General features: G+C 34.5%; 1 protein-coding gene and 1 pseudogene across 3 annotated transcripts in view; one reads left to right on the top strand and one right to left on the bottom strand.

Moving 5' to 3' along the window:
* LOC113048471 (B-cell receptor CD22-like) overlaps window positions 1-25253 on the bottom strand; it is a 1131192-nt gene that overhangs the window by 798682 nt on the left and 307257 nt on the right. The window lies entirely within an intron of this gene.
* Window positions 10567-25253, top strand: part of LOC113048468 (glutamate receptor ionotropic, kainate 2-like) — a 37963-nt pseudogene continuing 23276 nt past the window's right edge.

Genomic DNA, 25253 nt, shown 5'->3' with positions numbered 1-25253 from the left:
AGGGCTTCATGCTACATGTGTGTTTTTACTCTTTATATTCCTAGTGTGTGTGTGTTTTTCTTCCAGCTAGACATTCGTTTGCATCTCCAGCCAAAAACATAAAAAAACTATTGTTTTCAAAATGAATGGCATAGAAACTTTTTTCTAAAAATCACAAAATGCAATAAAAATTAAAAAGTTAAATAAAATAAATTAAATAAATGATTAAATAAGTATTAATATTTTCATAAATGACAGTTATTATAAATATTATAAATTACATTTGATATATTGTAATTTATATTAAAAAATATACTTTTTCTGGATATTAATTATCATGTATTCTGTATTATTTCCATTTGTTGAAACGTCAAATTGAAATGTGAGTAAAACGAAGAAGGCACATAACAAATTAAAGTTGTGTTGTGAAATGTGTAGAATTGCATTGAGTTTAAGAAAGGCACATTAGCAGAAGATATTTCTTTTAGTTGTTAGAAATTTGTAAACCAAGATATCTTAAAATTTTCTGGGTAGATATTGTTTTTTTTAAATATAATTATTTATAATAGTGATTGTGTGTGTGTGTGTGTGTGTGTGAGGGAGAGAGCGAGAGAGAGAGAGTGTGTGTGTGTGTGTGTCAGATAGAGAGAGACTGTGTGTGTGTGTGTGAGAGAGAGAGAGAGAGAGAGAGAGTGTGTGTGTGTGTGTGTGTCAGATAGAGAGAGACTGTGTGTGTGTGTGTGAGAGAGAGAGAGAGAGAGAGAGAGAGAGAAAGAGTGTGTGTGTGTGTGAGAGAGAGATTAAGAGTGTGTGTGTGTGTGTGTGTGTGAGAGAGAGAGAGAAAGAGTGTGTGTGTGTGTGTGTGTGTGTGTGTGAGAGAGAGACTGTGAATGTGTGTTTATCAGGAGGTCATCACAGGGCATGCGCCGCAGGAAGTCACAGCACACAGCCATTTCCTGTTTGAGCTCTGGATGATTGGTGATGCGGAGCTGCATACAGGAGACTCATTAACAGAGACGAGAACATACTGAAAAACTCTCGCTCATAAGACACAGAAGAGACGGATGAGGACACGAAGACCAGCAGAGGCACAACTGTTCACAGATCAGTGATCTGAACTCATCCTCAGATGTGTCTGAACTCAAAGAGTCTCTGAATGATGACGTGTGTGACGCACAGAGCAGTGGCGCCATCACGCGGCCGCGCGGGGAAACACACGCACATTCAAACCTCCACTCTTTAAATTCTTTTGTTTCAAAATATTTTTAGTGTATATATTTATTTAAAATCCAGTTTGTTCAATTAAATATTAAATAATTTTTAATCGTTTTTATTATCTTTGTTTAATTTAAGTTTGGTTGTGTGTGTGTGTGTGTGTGTGGGGGGGGGGTTCACTATTATCGTGTTATTTTTATTCTGTTATTATTGTAAAAGTTCAATTTAAAAACTCATGGTTATATTAAAACTTAAAAATATATATTATTATACTTAATAATTACTTAATAATATAACTAATATTTAAAATCTTATTTTCAATTTATTTTTTGGATGCTGTTGTTTTTAATTGTTGTGGGGTCACTGTACTACAACTAAATGAATGATTATTACAATAGAAAGTTTGATTATAAGGATTCTTGGTTTGGTTTAAATACAATTCAGTTCATTAAAAAATATATTTATATATATATATTTATTAGTTATTACTCTGTGTTACAATGTGTCCTGCATGCCGTTATTAAATTATGCTATTTTATGACATTGGCGATGTAATGTTTACTTTCATTAATGAATTTTAATGAGAAACGATGAGAAACATGTTCATTGTCAAACTCTCAAATCAGACTTTTTTTTATTTTTTAAAAAAGCCATTATTTTATTTAAAATAAATTATTATTTTATTTTACTAAAATATTTCAGTTTGTCTTGTGTATATATATATTAAGCTGTCATATGATCATGTTACAGTGAACCCCCCCTGCGGGGCATGTTGTCACATTTCACTTCCAAGTTTTAAGAGAAAATTAAGAAAAACATATACACTGTAATTATGAAACAAAACAACATATTGTATTAGACTAGTGTGAAATCACTGTTGATAACAAAAGGCCGCTCTCTCCTATCAGTCACCTTGTGTGTGTGGAAATTACTCGTTTTATTGTATATCATTAAAATCTAATAATGCAATAAACCTGAATAACTATTGTTAAAGAAACACTACTATTTTTATACTTTTTATGTATATTATCCTTTGTGATCTTACTGAGGAGTTGTCTTGCCGTTTTTTTAATGCATGTATGAGAACCTTTGGTTAAAAAAGTAAAAAACTAACCACACACATCTATATCTGCTGTCTCTTGGCACATTTAGACCGGTTTCATTATAATCAGTTATAATATAATATTTATAAATATGTAAAATGTGGTAATAGAAACGGGTCACTAGAGGGCGCCACTAGATCTCTTTTATTGGCTCTGACGGTCTGTGTATTACTGTGTGTGTGTGTATGTGTGTGTGTGTGAGAGAGAGAGAGTTAGAGATGGAGACGGAGGCTCTTCTGCTCCTCAGACACACACACACACACACACACACACACACACACACACACACACACACACACACACACACACACAGTCAGATGCTGGCCTTCTTCTACACACTTTATATTATTAGCATGACATTAGCATTTTTTGTTTGATTAGTGGCCAAATAAATTCAGTTATTATTATTATTAATGCATGAAACAGTTATTCTCTTTCTGCGAAGTCATGTATGGAAGGTGTTGTTTTAAATAGGAATTATAACATTTTATCTGGTTTCAACGAATGGAAAAGAGCAGCACGAACATTCAGCGAAACATCTTCCCTTGTGCTCCACAGAAGAAACACATTATTATTATTATTATTATTTTGCGGTGGTGGACTATGTCTTTAATACACGAGCATCATGAAAGCGTCTGCTCGGTCAAGACCAGGAGTGAACACAGATCAATGAGATGATTTCAGCAGAACCGCTTCTGCTGAGAAAACGCTTCTGGTAATTAGTGTCTCCACGGAGAACTGTCATCAGTGACAGCGAGGAAATACCTCATCTAACTACAGGATCCAGCATCACGAGCACGGTTTACAGCAGATCTGTCCCTGGGTAATAACACACATCCTCCGGAGCACAGAGAAGATGTTTAGCAGGACGTTCAAGCTGCACTTTTACATCTAATGAGACCAAAGAGCCAAAATCAGAACGTTCTGGGAAGACTCTCTGAAAATCACCAACAAACGCTCTTCAAGAGAACAATGACTGCAGAACATTCACAGAACCGAGAACAAACCTAGGGTGTTAAACAAACTCAAATTCAGAAACCACATCTTCAAAACTTGATGGGAATGTTAATGTTAGAATATTTTTGTCTGTAAAAAAAAGTATATTTCTAAATTGTGCATTGTGTAATGTTACTCTTGTTTCAGAACATTCAGAGAACATTCAAATGTAGCAATCCCATAATGTTTCAAAATGAGCAAATGGAACGTTCCAATTAATGTTAAGTGAAATGTTTATATAACTCTGAACATTCAGAAAAAAATCATCAAGTCTGTGTGAATTTTTGCAAAAAGTTGTTAGAGCACATTTTGTTAGCTGGGCTAGTCTTTACTAAAGTTCTGAAAATCTTTTCCAAACTGTGCTAATGTTTTATAAATGTTTCTTCTCATTTTCTCAGAACGTTCACAGAACATTCAAAAGTAACGCTCCCATAACGTTTGCCAGATGATACAATGGAATGTTTCCATATTGTTTGCATAATCAATACAAACGTGTTTTAGTCATTTGAAAAACTGGATGTTTGGAGAAAATTCAGACACATAATGTTCATAAATCAAACATTCTTGGAAATGTTGTGTTGACAGTAGATCATACGACTCGTGCGCTGTGTATGACGTCATGATCAGTGTTAGACCAGTTATATTATCAGTTACTAGTAAAATAACACATTACTGGAAGATTTCACATGAAAGGAAAGTTACTTTTCAAATAAGTAGTGTACAGTTACTTTGTATATATAATATACTGTTTGTGATATTTACTTTCCATAAAAAGAAACTAAGTCACAGTTGTATGTGAGGAACAGACGTGATTTCTCCTTCACAGTTGATATGTTTTAAATCTCTTGACATCACGTCTGTATTTCAGCTTGATGTTTGTGAACTCTTGAGGATTCTCTGTATGTGAATGATGGAGGTGCTGTAAACGCACAGATGATGGGTGATGAAGGCTCTCCTGCACACAGATCAGTGTTCCCTCGCTCTGATTGGGTGCCGCGCTGATGGGGTTTCCGTGGTAACAGCTGTCCATTCGCGAGCATCATCACAGGGTTCCAGCGTCCAGATGTGATTGATGCTTGTCAAGATGTGAAACAGATGTTGAGTGGAGGAACACCTGCACGAACCACCAACCGTCTCTGTGTGTGTGTGTGTGTGTGTTAGAGATTCAGACACAGGCCAGAGAGAGAGAGAGAGAGAGAGATGGTCATTATAATGGATCAAATAAACAGATCAAAGAACCCATTCAATAAAATACAATATTACAAAATTGTGATTCTTTTTTTCAGAAAACAAGAAATAACATCTTTAGTCATTTTACTTTCAAAATTCATTTAAAATTATCTCAATTCAAGAATGTTTTTGCCGTGCAGTGCTTATGTTGTACATGCATCGCATATTACTCCCAAAAAAAGAAGTGCACAGTATGTTCTTGAGTATATGCCATAAGCAGTGCATTAATATTTCATTCAGTGTGTGGACAGAGTCACCTGACCTTTGGTTAGAGGTCAAGAGGTCACGGTGTTTCCTCTGCAGACCAAATCTTCCTGCAGTATGCACCAGTCTTGTGTCTTCATTTACACTGTGTGTGTGTGTGTGTGTGTGTGTGTGTGTGTGGAGAAAAATAGCACATATAGAGCTGAATATTCAAAGTCAGCAGCTTTACAGAGAGAGATACAGATAAACTAATGGAGCGCAGGATGATGAATGACTGTAGGTCTGCTTGTCATCTCTGTCCTGTGTGTGTGTGTGTGTGTGTGTGTGTGTGTGCAGGCACATTTGAACACTAATGAATGACAGCACAGGGTCATCGCTGGGAATGAAATGGAGTCACGCTCTTCAAGGGCCGAATGATTAGACTCTATTCCATCAGCGGCGCTGCGTCCTTGTGTCATACACACTGCGTTCTCTCAACGATTCACACACACACACTCACACACACACACCTCACAGCTACTAACACACTGCTGTGATCCGCTGCTGACTGACAAACACACAACATCAGACACATCAGGGTTATTAAAGCAAACTAAAACCACAACCATAAAAAATTAGTATTTACTTGAAATAATATTTAAATGATTTATTTCCACATTTGCACTTGGTTTAACATGAACTACAACAACTAAAATAAACTGTCATGAGATTTAGAAAAGTAAAAACTAATAAAACAAAAACTTGACAGAAAAATTGAAAACAGAAAATATTAAAATAAGAAAAAATGTGTAGCTCATAATTGTTTCTCTATAAAGTCTCACAGTAAAGAACTGTGTTGAGATATATCAATATATCAAAAATTGTCAAATTAAACTATTGACTATTCCTCTCAGAACTGCGAGGTAGAAATAATGTTGGTAGAATGTTGTAAGAAACTATATTTTTTTAACCTTTAAATAACATTATAATTACCTAATATTACCTTACAAATACATTAAATGTTCAAATAATGAGTGTTAAAATAAAATGTAACATTTTGGGTATAAATAAAGAGTATAGAACAATGTTAAAAATGTTTTTGTAACCTTTGAATAATGTTCTAATCTTGACAAAAAAAACAAAAACATTTTAGCATTTTAGAAATATTTGGAAAAACAATGTTAAATTTGTTTCCTGGTGTTTTAACATTCTTAGAATAAAAAAATAAAAAAATGTTCCTATAACATTATGCTTCTGGTAAATATGAAGTACATGTAATCATAATATTGTAAAAATACATTGTTGTAACCTTTAGATAACGTTATTCTAACCATGACAAAATTCAACATTTTAATAACACTTCAGAAGCATATCATTTATTAGTATGCATGAGCTCATTATAATGCATTTCATTTGAACATCCACCAAAAAAAAAAAAAAAAAAAAAAAGTTTAATTCAGTTTTAGGTGCAATAGTATTGTAACAGCTCATGCATCAGCCTGTGAGTGGAAGGTCAGGCAGAGTGCAGTGCATTGTGGGATACTCTGTGCATGTAGTAGTGCATACTTCTGAGTGTCTCTTGTTCTGCTGATCTGATGCACAGTGACTCCTCCTTCTTTTCTTCTCGTATCGCAGCACACGTGTCTCTATATTCAGAGATCTCTCTCTCTCAGTAATGAATGATCCTCTGCGAGCGCTGACACTGAGAGGCTGATGGTGTTGCTCTGTGTCGAGCCGCTGTTTCTTCCTCCTGCTGTGTTCTGAGCTCCTCTTCCTCAGCTATAATCTCACTTCTGCATTCACACACACACACACACACACACACACGGTCATACAGCACACGCGTGTCCTTGAGCCGTCTGTAGCTCAGAGAAACAGGAGCTGTGTCCCTTGGGAAGGTGGAACTGTTTTACACTCTATATATTAGAATTATCTATAAAATCTTTATATACTTTAAATGATATATATGAATATAAATATACAAGCATCTGCCAGATCAATAAACATAAATGTGAATCTAATTATAGAACAGATCACTGTTTTGTGTTCGTCAGATTTCTGGAGTGAATGAAGGTACTCACTCATGATTATTAATCCTCGCTCTCAAATTCTGCTCCGTTTTGAGCTTCAGATACAATGTGGGGAGCTTTTCTCTCACAAAAGGGCTTATGAGAATCCTAATTACTGCTATAAGCCCTCGGGGAGCTGTTCTCTGTGGTTTTGAGTGTGTGAGCGCTGCAGATATGGCATTTTCATTAAGTCACGTAACATGAGAGTGAGAAGAAGCACAAGCGTGCACTTTACATTAAGAGCTCCGATTGTTCTGGCACCCATTTTATTATTAGGAGCTTTTTCCGTGGCGTCTCGCTGATGACACTCAGAAATGAGCTTGTAAACACATCCAGGCGTCCTTAAAGGGGTCATGAACTGAGAAAACTAAATTCCCTTGACATAAAAGAGCTCATTGTGCTATAAAAACATCCTGTAAGTTTCAGAACTCAAAACTTTGTTGTTAGTCTAAAAACAGCTTATATTAAAGGCAGTCTGCCAGAACCAAAGCTTGTGATGTAACAGTGTGGATAAACCCGACCTCCACAGATCAATACCTGATCTACATCACTGTTGAACTCCGCCCACTGCAGCCTGTTAAGCCCCGCCCACTGTCACTAATTGTTAAGCCCCGCCCACCGATTATACGTATCTGTATGTTAAGCCCCACCCACCGTTTCTACGTCACTAATTGTTAAGCCCCGCCCACTGATTATACGTTCCCACCTGTTAAGCCCCGCCCACCGACTCTACATTGCTGACTGTTTAGCCCCTAAGAGTAGCCTTTTCATGGGTTTTAAACCTAAATGACTGCAGCGTCCATCTGTGAGGAATGTAGGCTGTCACAACTACTAGCCAATCACAGCAGTGGGCGTTCACTTCTGAATCTACAGAGCTCTGGTGAAGGGGTTAAAAACAGGACAGAAAATAGCCTGTTACTTCTAAACTATGATGTTTTTTGATGTTTGATGGCAATATAAGTGTACCTCAGAGAACAGGACAAAATGACCCCTTCTAAGACTTAGGAAGATTACAGAGGGTTTGAGAAGGGTTTCGCTGCTAACTCGCTTTGCTAACAAGCTGCTAGCGGTTTGGCGTCCAATCCGTTGTGATCGTTCTCACTGTGGTGCTCCCACAGGAACGCTTCACCGCTCAGAGCTGTTCCCCTTCAGAGCTCGCTCACTTACTGAACCAATCACCAGGGTGTGTTCACTGAGGTCCTGTAGCAGCACTGAAGCTAACGACCTGTGCTCGCTGAATTATTGTCATTAATAATGGAACTATTTATTTATGAACTGATCTGACAGAATTCAACATGGATCAAAACAAATCTAGCATTGGATGAATACAGAAAGCCAAAAATAACTAAGAAAGTTAGAGCGGTGAAAGAAAAACCGTGAGAGTAGAAACCTGCTGGAAAACTGATTTTAATGGTTCCTTGAGGGTCTCTACTGCTAATGTACTGCCTTCTGTTGTTATACATGCTAAAAATCAATAAATCCTGATGGAATGCATCCTGAAACACACTACTGGACAGGGTTGCCAGGTCTGTGTAACAAAACAACACCACAACAAAACTCAACATATGCTACTTTTCTGTGATTTTGTACATTTTTTCATTTATTTACTTGATGTATTTTTCTCGTCTGTGCAATCTACTCAAATCTTCTCGACCGCTGCGAGAGAAATGCAGTTTGATGCATATTTAATTCCGTCAGACTGAAGCTCTTAATTGGTGAATTACGGAGCCGAAACCCGTCTGTTTTCTGGTCTTGCGCTCGCTCTCGGTGGCGCAGGTGTGCGATCGGAGCGCTGGGGATGTTTTTTGGTGTTAAATGAATCATTTCCTCCAGAGAACAGAAGTCTGAGATGTTCACATCTGCTGGTGCACTCAGCTGTCGGAGACTAGATCTGTACCCAGACAGCATTATAAGACACTCCTGATGATTGAACACAGCAATGTTTGGCCAACATCATATACATCTTCAATGTAGAAGGCAATGCATTGAAAGCTGAGAGAAATGTTGATTATAAATGTACTTGCACTATATAAATGGAGTACTTAACCCAATATTTGTGTACTTTTCTGCATGTTTGTTGATTTGTGTGGCGTCTGCAGTCTTTCTGCTGTGTTGGCTCGTGTTCCAGGGTGTAAATAGATTGAGCAGAGCGCTAACGAGAGCTGGGTTACAGCACAGACGCGCTGAGAACAGTGTTTGTGTGTCATTCTCTCGCTTGGACCGCATTAGTGTCCTGTTACCATGGCATCCGCATCACTGTCATCACTCCGAGAAACAGTGAAGAAGAAGAAGAGCGAGATCCCACGGGAACACAAGTCACACCACAGATCTCATTAATATCTCCATTACTTCTTCAAGTAAGCATGCACATTGTACAAGAATCCAATGAAGACTGTCGCTGAAGTCTCCTGCCGAGAACTCAATATGAAAATAATCTGCATTTATTCTTAGCTCGGTTCTCGTGCTGGAAACTAGAACGAGTGAATCTGTGAATCCCTGTTCGTGAACAAAACAGTTGAACGAATGACTCAATGACTCATTCATAAAGACAGTTGTGTGTATTGTTCCCAAATGAATCAGTGCTTTTATAAAACAGTTATTCCATATCTGTAGTAAGGTTTCACAAAAATAAAATCAGTATTCTTCCTCCAAACAGTGCAAGTAGTTTTATGATATTTTATCATGGACATCTTTGATGTTGTGCCTTTAACACACACATATGGAGATGCAGACGTGTGTGTGGATGATATCCCATTCAGTCGGTCCATAACACCCTCTCTGCGTATTTCCATAATTATGATAATGCCACAGATGGCGAGCGCCTCAGACAGTCCATTTCTCCGTTTACAGCAGCATTTGTGTGTGTGTGTGTGTGTGTGTTCGCAGTAATGTGAGTGACAAACTTAATCATCTGCATCTTCACACTGTCAATCCCTCAGGGACCTCCTGCAGATCAGTGTGTGTGTGTGTGTGTGTGTGTCCCTCGCAGATCATTTCAGCTTTACCTCAGTCTCACTCACTATATCCAGAACCCTGGAGAAACCCTTCCATCTGTGTGTGTGTGTGTGTGAGTGTGTGTGTGTGTGTGATCTCTACGTGTCTCTCAGTGAATCAAAGGCCTCTTTCAGTCTCTCTGAACATGTCCTGATCACGCTTCTGCGGGACGAACCTTGAGATGATTTAGTGTAGTGCACCGCTGAATCTCATCTGGAAATGTCTGGGTCATAGCTCACTTCAAAATCCAAAGAGGAAATCAAGAAAATTGTGCCTTTTTATTGCTTCAACATCAACAGAAAGGCACTCACGGCTGAAAAAACGGACGAAAACTGAAATTAAAAGGACATTTTCACATGCAGTCCAATGAGGATGATATATGTTGCTAAGTGAATGAAAATAAAGACTACTCCTAATGTTTCTGGTTGTTCGTGTCAGTGAAGTGCATGTTATAACCAGCTTTAAATCCCTTAAAAAAGTACATTAATAAATAAAAAATTAAAAACTTGGTGTCACTGTGAAAATCAGACAAATATACAGAAGTAAGAACTGCTCTAGGACAGAAGTGTCTGTTAAAGCCAAACACCGCTCAGTGTGGAGTGAAGCATGCTGTATACAGACAGAGTTCCTGATGCACACTTTCTCTCGTCACAGCGCGCAGAGGAACAACTGATGACATCCTTCACTCATGGCGTCACTCTCATGATGTCTCGAGACTGCGGAGGTCATGTGATGGTGATAAATAAAGATGAGATGCGTCTCTGTCCGTGGTGCTGAATCACAGCTCGGTGCTGGAACGGTTCTTCACTGAGTGTTTCCGTGCTGAATGCACAACAACGCGCCCCAAACGACTACTTGTTGACGCTCGCGTTTAGAGGCGCGTCGGTGTTGCGCGCGGTGCGTGACGCGCTCGTCTGAATGAACGCCCCCCCTCCCGTCCGCGCACAGACTCGCATGCAGTCTCCGTGATTCTCCGTTAGATCCGGTGCAGTGCAGTATCGCGGATTCACACACGCTTCCGTGAACCGGAGAGACGCGCGCTGAACGCGGACGGTCATGCCGTGACGCGCCGTGTTCGTGAAGCCGCGGATGGTGATGAAGAGGATGATGATGATGATGGTGGTGTTACCGGGGCTCGTGATCAGACTGACGGCGGTGATGTTCGTCGCCGGTTCGAGCGGAATGCCGCACGTGCTGAGATTCGGTGAGAGATGATCGATTGTTTATTTGATTGATTCGTTGACTCTGATTCAGTCATGTGTGTGTGTGTGTGTGTGTGAGATGCATCACTGTGTGTGTGTGTGTGTGAGATCAGGCCTGGCGGAATCACATCTGTGAACTGAAGATCGATAATCAGCTGCGATGTGGTCAAACATGTCTTACTAAATCACCATAATCACGAGTCACAGACGGCCGCATTGTTCATCTCGAGATCTCCGACAGTGTGTTCAGTGCGACTCACTCCAGATCTGTGACTTCAGCCCTCATCTGTAGATTTCTGAACATGCATGCACTGTGCTTTTGGTTGTGACCGTTTTCGTTTTGTGTTTTGGCATGCACATGGTAAGCGGAATCAAAATGTTTACTGCAAGAAGAAAAATACACTTTTTTATGCAATAATACAGTAACAATTTCTACAATACTAACTTAAAAAGTACAATTATTGGAAATTAAATGTGCATTAAATTATAGTAACTAATTAAATTTAAGGTGTAAAAAAGATAAGTACAAAAAAAAAACAATTTTTTTAAATGTAATAATTAGAAATTAAATATGCATGTAAATACATTTAAAAACACAAAATAAATTAGCATTTAAATAATTAATAAATGCAAGATTTAGATATATAACAAATGTAATAAATACAAAACAAATAGAAGATACATTTATTATATTTAATAAATGGAATTACAAAATTGTAAATTTAAATTAAAGTGTATTTCAATGCAAAATACATCTTCGAGGCCAATAAAGGCATGTTATATATACAGACAAAAACTGTTTTCACTCTTTACAGTGAGTATATGAATAAACACGATAACATTCTTCATGCATTGTGTTCAAAGAAAGTGAAAAACTGTGGAAAACTGTGGATGACTGTATTTTTATTCTTGCATGAAACATTGTGAACCTATCAGTCCTGTGCATGTCCAAAAAACCCCAAACACTGTTTGTGTCCAGAAGTAAACACAGTGATGGAGTGTGTGACGTCTGAAACGTGTGCTCAGAGAAGGTCAATGATCAACGGCTGCGTTTATGGAGTCTGCGTGATCTCGCTGGTCCTGTGATGCTCGCTCGTCTTCATCAGTCTTCAGCGTCACAGGCTTCATCAGTGTGTGTGTGTGTGTGTGTGTGTGTGTGTGTGTTTAAGAGTCGGCACGCGTCCGCTCTGCTATGAGCCTCCAGAAGCACAGATGTGTGTGTGAAGAAGAGCATCTTTGTTCATCATCACCCTCATTAAATATATTTAAATATACTTTAAATTAATAATGTATGTAAGCTTTAAATCAATAATAAAACTTTTTAAAAAAAAATAGTAATTGGACATTAAAATGGGCATTTAAAAACATAATAAATTAATAATAATTAATAAAAAAAATAAAAATTTATAATTTATATTTACTGCACATTTAAAATATTTCTTTATTGCTGTAATACTCAAATTAATTTTTTTTAATTACAAATATTTAATTTGCATTTAAATACAAAATTTAAAATTAAAGTGGCATTTCATTTCATATATCAATAATTGAATGTATATTGCAAGTGGGTTCAAAATGTTTATTGCAAAGAGGGGAAAAAAGTAATAATTTATACAATAACTTTAAAATAAAAATAATAGAAATTAAAATTGCATCTGAATGTAATAATAAATAACAAGAAATTAACTATGCAATTAAATCAGTGTAAAAACAAATGAAAATTTTAATTTAAATAATAAATATAATATTTAAATTAAAGATAAATGTAATAAAAAATATTAGAAATTAAATGAGCATTTAATAAAATACTATATGTACTTTAAAACTACATTTAAACTTGCAGTTTAGCTGGAAACAGTTAATGACATAAATACACAAAAGAATTTTGGGACAGTATAGTTTTGCATTAACAGTCAGATTTACTTACAGTAAGAGTCTCTTAAGTGATGCTTTATCATCGAGTTTATTATTATTGAAGGATTCACCAGGATTCGGCTCAAGGATGTGAATCTAATGAATCACACCGGCTTTGTGTTTGTATCTGAAGAGGGTTTGAGATCACTCTGGAAGACTTTGCCTGAAAGAGTCATCTGATGCATTGTGTGTTCAGAACAATGATTCAGTGATTCGTCTCCTCTCATGACTCGGTGATTCGTTTCATCTGTTATCTAGTTTTTTATACTACTACTACTAATAAATATTAATAAATCTTTATTATAAAGAAATAATCACATAGAAATATCAATAGCATCTGTATTAAAACTATATTCACTGAAGGTGAATAATCAGTATTTAATCTTAAATCGAAAGCTAAAAAATATTATTTTTCTTACCTCATTGGCAGATTATTATTATTATTTTTTGGCTTGTTTTAAGCAAAAACTCATACAATTTCGGTAATTTTTTCGAAAAAACAAGACATAATATTTTAAGTCATTTTACTTGTAAATTCAAGAATTCTTAGTGATTTATACTAGAAAACAAGACAAAAGTACTTAAGAAGAAAATCTAATAATTAAAAAAAAAGTTACTTACTGAATCCACGTATTTGAACGAATCGAGTGAGTCAGTGATTCAGTAAGCCATTCAAAGACTCTGAATGAATCAGTCGTTTGAACGAATCGGTTGAATGAATGACTCACTCATCCAAACAATCATGTGCTGCCCCCTACTGGTACAATATATATTATAAATAACAAAATATTTAAACATTATTCATTCTTAAAGCAATAAAGCAATTTTTTGTATCACTTTATTTAATTTGATCTATTTGATTGTAAATAAAAACTAATACTGCATTATGCTGACACTTTAAGTGACTTGAAGAAAACTGATTTCAGTCATTAAATCACTGCAGGCTGCAGACGTGTGTCGTGACTCCATGCAGTCAGTTTTTGGGCTTTGCATGTTAAATGGGTTCAGGTTTATGTCTGTAAAAGCAGATCTTCAGGAGTCTTGATGAAGGGTTGTGTGAGAGACCAAACGTGTGATAGACCACACTTAAACCAGAATAAACCTCGTGTAACCAGACGGCAGAAACGGCACGACTATTTTCTGCGGCAGTAAATTGCACCTTTCACGGTTTAAAAATACAAGCAGAGCTTTCAGGAACAAAGCTGAAATCCATTAGCTATTAGCATGCGCGGCACACACTAGCCCAAGATGATTGATCCCATCTCCTCACACAAACACCATTCATGTGCTTTACATTAACTTCAGCAACATCATTCATTTATGCATGTTTAATAAAAATAAAAAAATCAACTGACACTCCATCACATAATGTTTTTGAATTTACTGTTATTTATGTTTTTAATAAAGTCACATATTCTTATTGGCATTTAAATTAATCTATTAATTAATATCCAAATACATAATTCTATTTTTTAATTAATTAATTTCCTACATATTAAATATAATATCTCAAAATGATAAAAAAAAAAAATAGAAATTATAATATATGAATTATACAACACTAATCATAACAATATGATTTCTCAATAAAAAAAAAATATTTTCACAATTTATATTTTATATCTTTAATTTAATTTCTAATTTAATATTTTATATCTTTAATTTAATTTTAAAATAATTTACAAGATATATATATATATATATATATATATATATATATATATTTGATACATTAAAATATATTAAACATTATTTCAGAATATATTTAAATTATAATTTATATATAAAGTATATAATATTGAAATAAATACATTTAGAAACATAACTATGAGAAATTAACATATAAATGACATTAAATGTTATAAAATAATGCCTTATAATAAAACATACAAATGATATAAAACTATATATTTTATAATTCTCAGTTATTGCTCTGTTTTTATCATTTATTTATATCCAGGGTAAGTCAAGTGCTCATGTGTATTGAATGTTAATTATTAAAGTCAGCTGATTTCTGCTCAGGAAGACGGTTTATTTGTGTTTCTCTTCACTTCACTCTCAAACGAAGAGAACAGCCGTCAGGTCTGGATAACAACAGAGCGTTTCTGTGAGATATAGAGTTTGACAGATCGCCTTCAGATCCTCACAGACACCGAACTGAGTCCTGGGAGCCGCAGGTCAGAGGTCAAACGAGGCGATGAGAGAATGATGTGAGATCCGGAGTCAGTGATGCTTGTCTGTTTCCTTTGAGAAGATGCTCCAAAGGTCACGAATGACACAACTCTGTGTGTTATCTGCTGCTGCTCGTGTTGAGACACACACACACACACACACACACACACACACACACAGAGAGCTCTGGCCTTGTCTGCACTTTATGCTTTATGTTTCTGTGTCTATTCCTGTTATTTTGGTGTCAACATGAAACATTTCTTCATTCAAGCCATTTCACTGTTCATCATCTTATTAGAAATGTGTATTATTTACATGATCACATTTTTATGTGTACCATACATAATGAGACAAAGGGGCAATAAAATTTACATTTGATTGTATTTTACATTTGGCAGCTCAACAGTACATTCGTAAAAAAAAGCTAAATTATTTAATTTACATAGCAATATTTTGTGTACATTTGTAATTTTATTTGTAATTTTAGGTCATTATAACAGTATTTTATTTTTGGGAGTTCAACAGCACATTCACTAAAGACCTAAAATATTTAATCCAAATTGCACTATTTGACCGATTTTTTAAATGATTATTATTATTATTATTTTACATTACTTGACTTTATGCATAATTATGTATTATTTTATATGTTTTAGTTGTTATTATTATGCATTATTATAATTTTTTTATTTTTTTGCTCAACCGTACATTCATTAATATTCATTAAAAACCGGAACTGTTCAAAGCTAATTTCTTTACTTATCGTTTTTTAATTCATTTATTTTTTTATTCAATAAACTTTTTTATATTGTTTTATTTTATCATTTTATGTATTATGTAATTTACACAAATTCTTTTCTCTGCATCACTTTTTATTATGTATAGTATTTTTATAATGTACTGTTTTTTATTATATTTTCTTCAACAGCATGTTCATTAAATGAACGAGAGCTGAATTACTCCTGCACGAATAATGCATCTTGCATCTTGAGCAAAATTCTTACATTTAATCAGTGAATTGAAATAGTAAGACATTTGGGCTGTTACCAAGCAAATTAAATCAGTATCAGTAAAATTCATCTTCTCAGCGCAAAGGAAACACAGAAGCTGCATCTGAAGAGGCATTTAGATGCATTTACACTCTTTCTGATACAGGACATTAATGCTTTTAACCTGCAGTTACAAAAAATATTTAGGTATGTTAAACATAAAACGTTTAATATTTATATTTGAAATTATTTAAATAATAAAGAGGTACTTTAAATGTGGAATTAAAACCACCAGTAGGTGGCAGCAAGTCAGTGTTAATAAGTGATTCACTGCGATTGAACCGAATCATTTAAACGGTTGATTCACTCAGGAACGAATCCCTGTCATGTTGCTCAGAGACACAGAACAGTGCTGTGACTGTGTTTGGGATTATTACTGTACCGTAAGTCTTTTAAATAGCTTCTTGATCATTGAACAGTTGTTAAAAAAAAATAAATCACATTTGTAAAAACTTTCATTTTTGGATCGATAAACAGCACTCTTCATATGAAATGAATTAACTTTATGAAGTGGTTGACATCGTTAAAACTACAATTACGATGCTACTGCAGTCGATAAATATCACACATCCCGACCTAAAACACATATTTTATTTACAAAATATTTCAGTCAAATGCTATTTATGCAATATTTCAATATTAAAATATTCGCGGGCGCGGACAGTAAACTCGCGGGATATAAGAAAAAGTCCCGCGAAAGTGATAAACGTTTGAAATCATCGACAAACATCATACTATGACTTTATCAGCAAATATCCGGGAAATGTCATCTGAACAAGTGACTAACATGTCTAAAGCTTTTGTTGTGACACAATAAAACGTACGTTAAATGTTTTAAAACATGAAAATGATTACCTGACATTAACCCCTTCAGATCTCCGAGCTTTCGCCACTTTTCACGTTTCTTAGTCTTGAAAACAGGTGATTCCCCAGAGGTTAACGATGACAGTCGTGTAGAACTTTACTACATTGAGCTTAAGTTAAAACTGTCACAGGACGCTACACAAACGCTCTACACAAGCTGCTTCTTTCTGCTTACGGACGTGACGTAACCACGCAAAGACGAATGACGTCATGTTCCCACGCGATCGTTCCCGACCCCTCAAATTATACAATTATTATTCTTAATAGTAGTATTTAAGTTTGCCGTTGCAAATCGAGGTAAGTTAAGGAAACAGTTTTAAAAAATAATGTCTTTTATACTTGCTCAAAAAAATGTTTTTTGTTCACTAAAGGTTTCATACTGCAGCTTTTAAGTTTATGTTTTTGAATTTTGTATACTTATAATATATTTACAAACTATTAAATATTCACAAATCACCAAATCCCTAAATATTTACAGAATATTAAGTTAAGATTTATGTATTATTTGAATTGTATTATGAATATATAATAAAACATTTACAAACTAATTATTTCAATGAAATATATTTACAAAAAAAATAAAAAATCCACTAATATTTTTATAGAAATAATTACAATATTACATTAAGATTTATGTATTTGAATTGCATATGAAAATAGCTTAATGTGGTGCATATTTGTCAGTCATAAATAAAACAGTTCAGATTTCAGCCCTAAAAAATGTGGCATGGTTTATTATTATTGTTTATTACTATTTGCATCTATTTTAATTATCACTTTTTTTTTTAATGCATTTATTAAAATCATGCACAGATTCAGCATAAATCTCTCCATTGTGAAAGCAATTATATTAAGTTCAGAAGTCTGAATATTGTTGAAATAGCTGTGGAACAAACAATATCCAATGAGATGAAATGCATGATGCATTGAAATAAAAGCATCTCAAACATCTCAGCAGTTTCTCCTCGACAGTGTTGAGATGAAAGCTGTTCTCTGATCGTGTGTCAGTGTTCGGCTGATCTGAGGAGTAATATGCAGATGAAACACCACTGTAATATCCTCTGAAAACTGATCTGAGAACTGCTGCTTTGTGCAGAATAAAAGCTCTTCCCCTGAGCAAAGACTTGACATTTTACCTTTGCAGGAGGATAAAATCTCCAGCTCCCGGCTCGACGAGGCTGTTTTTAGCGGCACACAGACCGAAGCAGGATAACAGCTTTATCATAATTACACACACACAGAGAGAGAGAGAGAGAGACAGAGAGAGAGAGAGACTAAATTCAGCTGGAAAATTCCTAAAAGTCCATCTTTACAGTAGATAGTGTTTCTGTTCAGAGAAGCCTCTTTTGCTCACCAAAACTGTATTTATTTGATTAAAAATACAGTAAAAATAGTAAAAAATGTGAAATATTATTCTAAAGTAAATCAGCTGTGTTCTGTGTGAATCTGTGTTAAAGTGTAATTTATTTCTGTGATGCTCCGCTGTATTTTCAGCATCATTCCTCCAGTGTCACATGATCTTTACAGTTTTTCTGCATTTTGAGAAACATTAACAGCTGGAACTCACTGGATCTTCTGTGTTTGTTTCTATACGTTTGTGTCATCGAATGTTTCTCTGTACGAGTGAGTCATTGATTCATCCGTTCAAACGATTCATTCAGAGCCACTGATTCATTCTCAAACCTCTTAGTATGAGCCGCATGACGGTCTGGGTCTGTTTCTGTCTCTTGAGGAAACACACGTCTGAGACGAACTAAACATCTGAATGAAGCGTCTTCTAATTAGTCTCATGAGCTATAAAAGAGCAACATCTGAAATATAAGACGGACTTCTGGGAGAGAAAAACTAATGAGAGAATCAGAGACAAGCTCACACACTCTCTCTCTCTCTCTCACGCACACACACACACTCACACACACACACTCTCTCTCTCTCTCTCACACACACACACACACACACACACACACACACACACACACTCTCTCTCTCTCTCTCTCTCACACACACACACACACACACACACACTCTCTCTCTCTCTCTCACACACACACTCACACACACACACACACACTCTCTCTCTCTATTCTCTCACACACACACACACACACACACACACACACTCTCTCTCTCTCTCTCTCTCTCTCTCTCACACACACACACACACACACACACTCTCTCTCTCTCTCTCACACACACACACACACACACACACACACTCTCTCTCTCTCACACACACACACACACACACACACACACACTGATGCTAATTGTTTCCTCAGACTCTAAGCGTCGTCTCACATTCACACATTCTCAGCTCAGATCCAGTGTTTAATGATGTGTCGCACTCGTTCTCGCTCGTTTACACCTGAAGCAGAAGCTGAGAACCAGGTGCAGTGCATATCATTTGTTTATTGATTTATTTAGCATTTTATTTACTTATCTGAAGTAAATAAAAATAAAACCACTTAATCCATTCCATGTCTAAGTAAAAATGTAAATATTAATATATACAAGCAGAAATGTAAATATTTAAACAATAAATAAAATGTAACTATTTGTGAAAAATCAATAAAAAATCAATATATTTCTTAATAAATAACACGTTTTGCTCATCTGCTAAACCTTACACTAATTCTCAGCTTTTCACTTTCATTAAACACTTTTTGCAAAACACAACACACAAATCTAACAGGAATTAATTTTACGTCTGTTTGCTTTTGAGATGTGTTTGTGATGTTTTGAGTGCTTCATTTTTTAAAGAGATGAGATGGATTTTGCATGCAATTTGTGTGTAAAGTTTAGTAAATCTGTTTGAGTATTTAAACTACATATGTTTTTGTGTGTTATTTCCTTCACGTCAGTGCTGCGTCTCTCGGGAGTTGAAGGGTTAATCTGTGGTGTTTCTCTAGGGGGGATCTTCGAGTCGATAGAGAGCGGCCCGTCCGGACCCGAGGAGCTGGCCTTTAAATTCGCTCTGAACACCATCAACAGGAACCGAACACTTCTGCCCAACACCACACTGACCTACGACATCCAGAGAATCAACGTGTTCGACAGCTTCGAGGCCTCCAGGAAGGGTCAGAACAAATACACAACACAAACCTACAAATAAACAGATTTGTATTTATTTCAACTGTAAATATTTCTAAATAAAAAAACTAAAAAGTTACAATCATAGCAACATGTAAACATTTATAAATTCGAATGAAAATTATAAATATTTATAAATTAAAAAGAGGAATGTATAACCTCAATATTTGAATATTAAAACTAAAAAGTAAATTTATGTAAATAATCAAGAATGTACATATTTTGTAAATAAAATTAAATATTTATAAATAAAAAATTAAGCATGCAAACATTTGAAAATCACAAACAAAACTTCAGTATTTATACATTCAAATGGAGAAAATAAATAATAACAAAATGTAAATATTTGTAAATAAATACATTTCATAATTTGAAAATTAAAATAAAAAAAATATATTTTTATAAATATAAAACAAGAATATAATTATTTCTAAATAAAAACAAATCACAAAATGTAAATATTTGTAATTTAAAACAAAATAAATATTTTAAAATGATAATCAAGAAATGAAATATTTCTTAAAACAAACCAACAATTGAATCATTTGTAAATAAAACTTAAAATACATATTTATAAATATAAATTAAGAATGTAAATATTTGTAAATAAAATTGCAAAAATGTATTTCTTTTTTTTTTTATCAAAAAGTCAGTATTTAGGTGAGTAAAACACAAAAACACAAACGTCTTCTTCTCTTAACTCGAGGTCTTTCCTGAAAATCGTCTCTTTTCTCCGTCCCACGCTGCTCTATTTTCCTGCTCTTTGTCATTTCGAGCCCAAAGCCTCATTTGTAATTTTAATGACCCTTTTTTCTCCGGATGCTCTCAGATGTGACGGTTACGCTGGAATGGAAGGGAAATTTAGGGAAAGAGCTTCTGCTGTCAGAGTTTAACACAGACTCGCAGGATTTCAGTGTGTGCATTAGTGACCCCCAAGCTGTTTTAGCCAAAAATCACATGCAAAGGGAGGAGAAACGTGTCTGCAATTATTCAGAGAGTATGATGGAATACATTATATCATCATGTTGATCCAAAGCCAAAAACAACATTTATAGACACACAAGAATTTAAACAACAAGATTTATACTGTTGGGCTAGAAACCACCTCAGAAGTGTGCTCTGAAGTATTCTGTGTGATTGCTTTCTGTGAGAAAAAAAATATATGCGTTTACACAATTCTCAGGAATGTAAAATTTTTTTTAATAAAAAATAAAGAATGCTAATATTTGTAAATTAGGACAAAAATGTAAATATTTGTAAATCAAAAATGTATATAAAAACAAAAAATTTGAATAAAAATAAAGAATGTAAATATTTAAAAATAAAATATAGATAAAAATTTAAAATGTAATATTGGTAAATAATAATAATAATAATAAACAGGAATGTACATCTTTGATACGATAAACTGTAAATATTATTGAATAAAACCAATAATGTAGATTATTTTATATAAAAAAAACAAAAATATATAAAAATATAAAGAATATATTTGTAAATAAACAAAATATGTGAATATTTTTAAATTACAAAAAAGTCCATACCTGTAAACAAGTCAAGAATTAAATGTTTGTATATAAAAATCAAGAATAAAAAAGTGTAAATAAACATTTTGAACAACTTTAAAGATGATTTTCTCAATATTTCGATTTTTTTGCTCCCTCAGATTCCAGATTCTCAAATAGTTGTCTCAGACAAATATTGTCCTCCGAACAAACCAGACATCAATGAAGAGATCAGCTTTCATTTGATGCATAAATTGCATTAAAAAAACAACAACAAAAAAACATTTACCCTTATGACTGTTTTTTTGCTCCAGGGTACATAAACCTCAAGAATGAAATATTTGTGAATTAAAACCAAGAATATAAAAGTTTTTAAATAATCGAGAATATTGAGCTTTTATCTTTGTTTGATTGGCCCTGTGTGTTTTCTGCCGTCCAATCACAGCCTGCGAGCAGCTGTCCCTGGGCGTGGCTGCAATCTTTGGCCCCTCCCACAGCTCGTCAGCCAATGCGGTGCAGTCGATCTCGAACGCTCTGGGCGTGCCTCACATCCAGACGCGCTGGAAGCACCAGGTGTCTGATAACAGAGACTCGTATTACATCAGTCTGTATCCAGACTTCTGCTCGCTCAGCCGGGCCATCCTCGACCTCGTGCACTTCTTCAGGTGGAGGACGGTGACGGTGGTGTATGACGACAGCACCGGTGAGCACCAGCCAATCACACACACAGACCCCCAGCACACTACAGAGAGCACTAGTGAGCACACTGGGTGCTGCACTTTAAGAATAGTATGTGAAACAGAACACAGTACATAGCGATAAACACTTGCTAATATTAAACCACACAGTTATCACCTCAGAAACATTGTATTTTATTTTTAATTATTATTTTTAGATCAGTTTTTTGTAAATTTGTGTCAATTTTTTTTATAAATGAATCAGTTTCAGTGAAAAACCTAAATTATATATATATATTAAGAATGCAAATATTTGAATACAAAAACAAACTGTAAATATTTATAAATACTAATCAAGATATATATATCTGTAAATATTTAAGAATGCAAATATTTGTAAATAAAAATTGAGATGTACATATTTGTAAATAATTAATAATGAAAATATTTGGACAAAATCATAAATGTTTTTAAATAAAAAAAATAATGTAAACATTTGTTAAAAAAAAATAAAAAAAATTTTTTAATAAAAAATAAGAATGGAAAAATTTTAATATCTATAAATAAAAAAGGAGATTTGTTAAACATCAAGTCAATAAATTTGTAAAAAAATACATTTAAAATGTAAATCAAAATGGTAACTAAATAGAAAACAACATTTGAAAGTTAATATGAAAGTAAATATTTGTAAACAAACAGTAGATATGTGTTTAAATCTAAATATAATAGCAAAAAATGTAAATATTTGTAAATGATCAAGGATATAAATGCATACATAAAGTGTAAATATTTATATAAATAAAACAAAAAATTTAAATATTTGTAAGACTTCCTAAAATGAACTAGTAAGGACAGAAAATAATGTTAGGACTTAAAATAAACACGTTCCCTCCTGCATATGTAAATTTTAACCTAAAAACATCTTGTTAAATAAATAAAAAGAAAACAGCTCATAGACAGCTCCATTTGTCATCGACCTCAGGTTCTGCGTATAAAACATTATTATAAAGTGCTGGAGCGATAATTCATAATTGATGAGACGAAGAGCAGAGGAACAGATCAGATCTCACTTACTCTCGCCAAACGAATCTCACCGCAGCACTTTCCTCATTAGTCTTCTCTAATTAATAGAAGGGACTTTATTACCTTCTCTGAGTGTTTTGCCTGTAATCACACAGATTGAATCAAAGCGGGAGCCGGATCGTTTGTTTTAATTAGGAGTTCAGCTGTAGAACAATAAACACTGCACGCATTATCTGTGCATTTACTGTAACACAGTGTTGGATTCAAGGTTATTGCAAAAAAAAAATGCATTCATTTTTTATACATTTTTACTGTAAATTTAACAGGATATTTTTGGAATGAACATTAGAATAAAAACTGTTGTATTTGAAGTACTAAAATTGCTAACTAGAAATTACTAAATAAATACCAAAATGGAATTAAGACTTAAATTAAATAAAGCAAAAATTACAAAATTTAAACTGAAATTTATATTAAATATGATTTTTACTTATGAATTTGTGAAATGAATAAAATTACTTAAAAAAAGAAAAATTATATATATATACCTGTATTATTAAAAAACCCAAAAGCATGTAGCAAAATGGCAATTAGCAAAAAATTAATCATAAAAAAAATATTCAGAGATTATTTAAAAATATTAAGCAATGCAATTACTAACCGGAAAGAAATAAAATCATATAATGAAATACAAATGAACTAATTAAACCTCAGTAGAAATATTAAATAAAAACTAGCCAAAATGGAAAATGCACATAGCAAAATAATAAAAAATTAAACTGAAACAAACGTCAAAGCTGAAAACATAATAGTGAAAGCACTGAAAATTGCTAACTGCAAATAAATAAATACTAGAAGTGAAAATAAAAAATTAAAAAAATAAATGAAACCCAAATAGAAATATTTGTATACATTTCAGACTAATAAACATGGCTAAAGCACATAACAAAACTGCTAAACATGTAAATACAATTACATGAAAAATTAAAAATATAAAAATAAAATCTGATTTGGGGTGGGTTTTGTGACATTTTCCCTTATATCTGTAAAAAGCAGTCATTGTTTCTGTGTGTGTGTGTGTGTGTGATGTTTTGTTGTTTTACTGCATCTTTCCTAATGTCCTCGATCTCACCTCGAGTAGCAGAGGATGCGGTTGCCAGGCGACCGTTAGTTACCCGTTGTTAAGGTCAAATGATGTGCTGCAGCCCCTCCCCCTGTGTATCCCAGAATGCTCTTCTGCAGAGAGTCCTTCCCAGCGGAGCCACATGTGATCAGAACACGTGTGTGTGTGTGTGTGTCTGTGTGAGAGAGAGAGTGTGTGTGTGTGTGCGTGTGCGTGTGTGCGTGCGTGCTCGTGTGTGTGTGTGTGTGTGTGTGTGTGTGTGTGTGTGTGTATAATGACATGGGTATGACAAAGGTATTACAAGGAGAGGGTTCTTATGAGGACATAACCCATGTCCCCATTTTTCAAAACACTTATAAATCATACAGAATGAGTTTTTTTGAGAAAGTAAAAACGCACAAAGTTTCCTGTGAGGGTTAGGGTTAGGTGTAGGGTTGGTGAAGGACCATAGAATATACAGTTTCAACCATTACACACTTTACGCAGAAACAAACGTGTGTGTGTGTGTGTTTGTGAGGTGTTTTCAGATCTGCTGTGGTGTGTGTAGGTCTCATCCGTCTGCAGGAGCTCATTAAAGCTCCGTCCAGATACAACATCCGTCTGAAGATCCGGCAGCTCTCCGCCGACACCAAAGACGCCAAACCTCTGCTGAAGGAGATGAAGAAAGCCAAGGAGTTCCACGTCATCTTCGACTGCAGCCACGTGATGGCGGCCTGGATCCTCAAACAGGTCCTGCTCTGTTTCATTCTGTTAGAGAGGCATTTAATGAGTTAAGATCAAGTTACTGTACTCGGCTTGAGACTCCATGAATATGAACTAAAATGTGCTTTTAACAAACCATCTCGGCAGAATATCTTTCAAGAAA

The sequence above is a fragment of the Carassius auratus genome, chromosome 29 (assembly GCF_003368295.1).
Source record: "Carassius auratus strain Wakin chromosome 29, ASM336829v1, whole genome shotgun sequence".
Classification (NCBI taxonomy): domain Eukaryota; kingdom Metazoa; phylum Chordata; class Actinopteri; order Cypriniformes; family Cyprinidae; genus Carassius; species Carassius auratus.
Note: the sequence above shows the minus strand (reverse complement) of the source record. Positions and strands in the feature narration are given on the sequence as shown.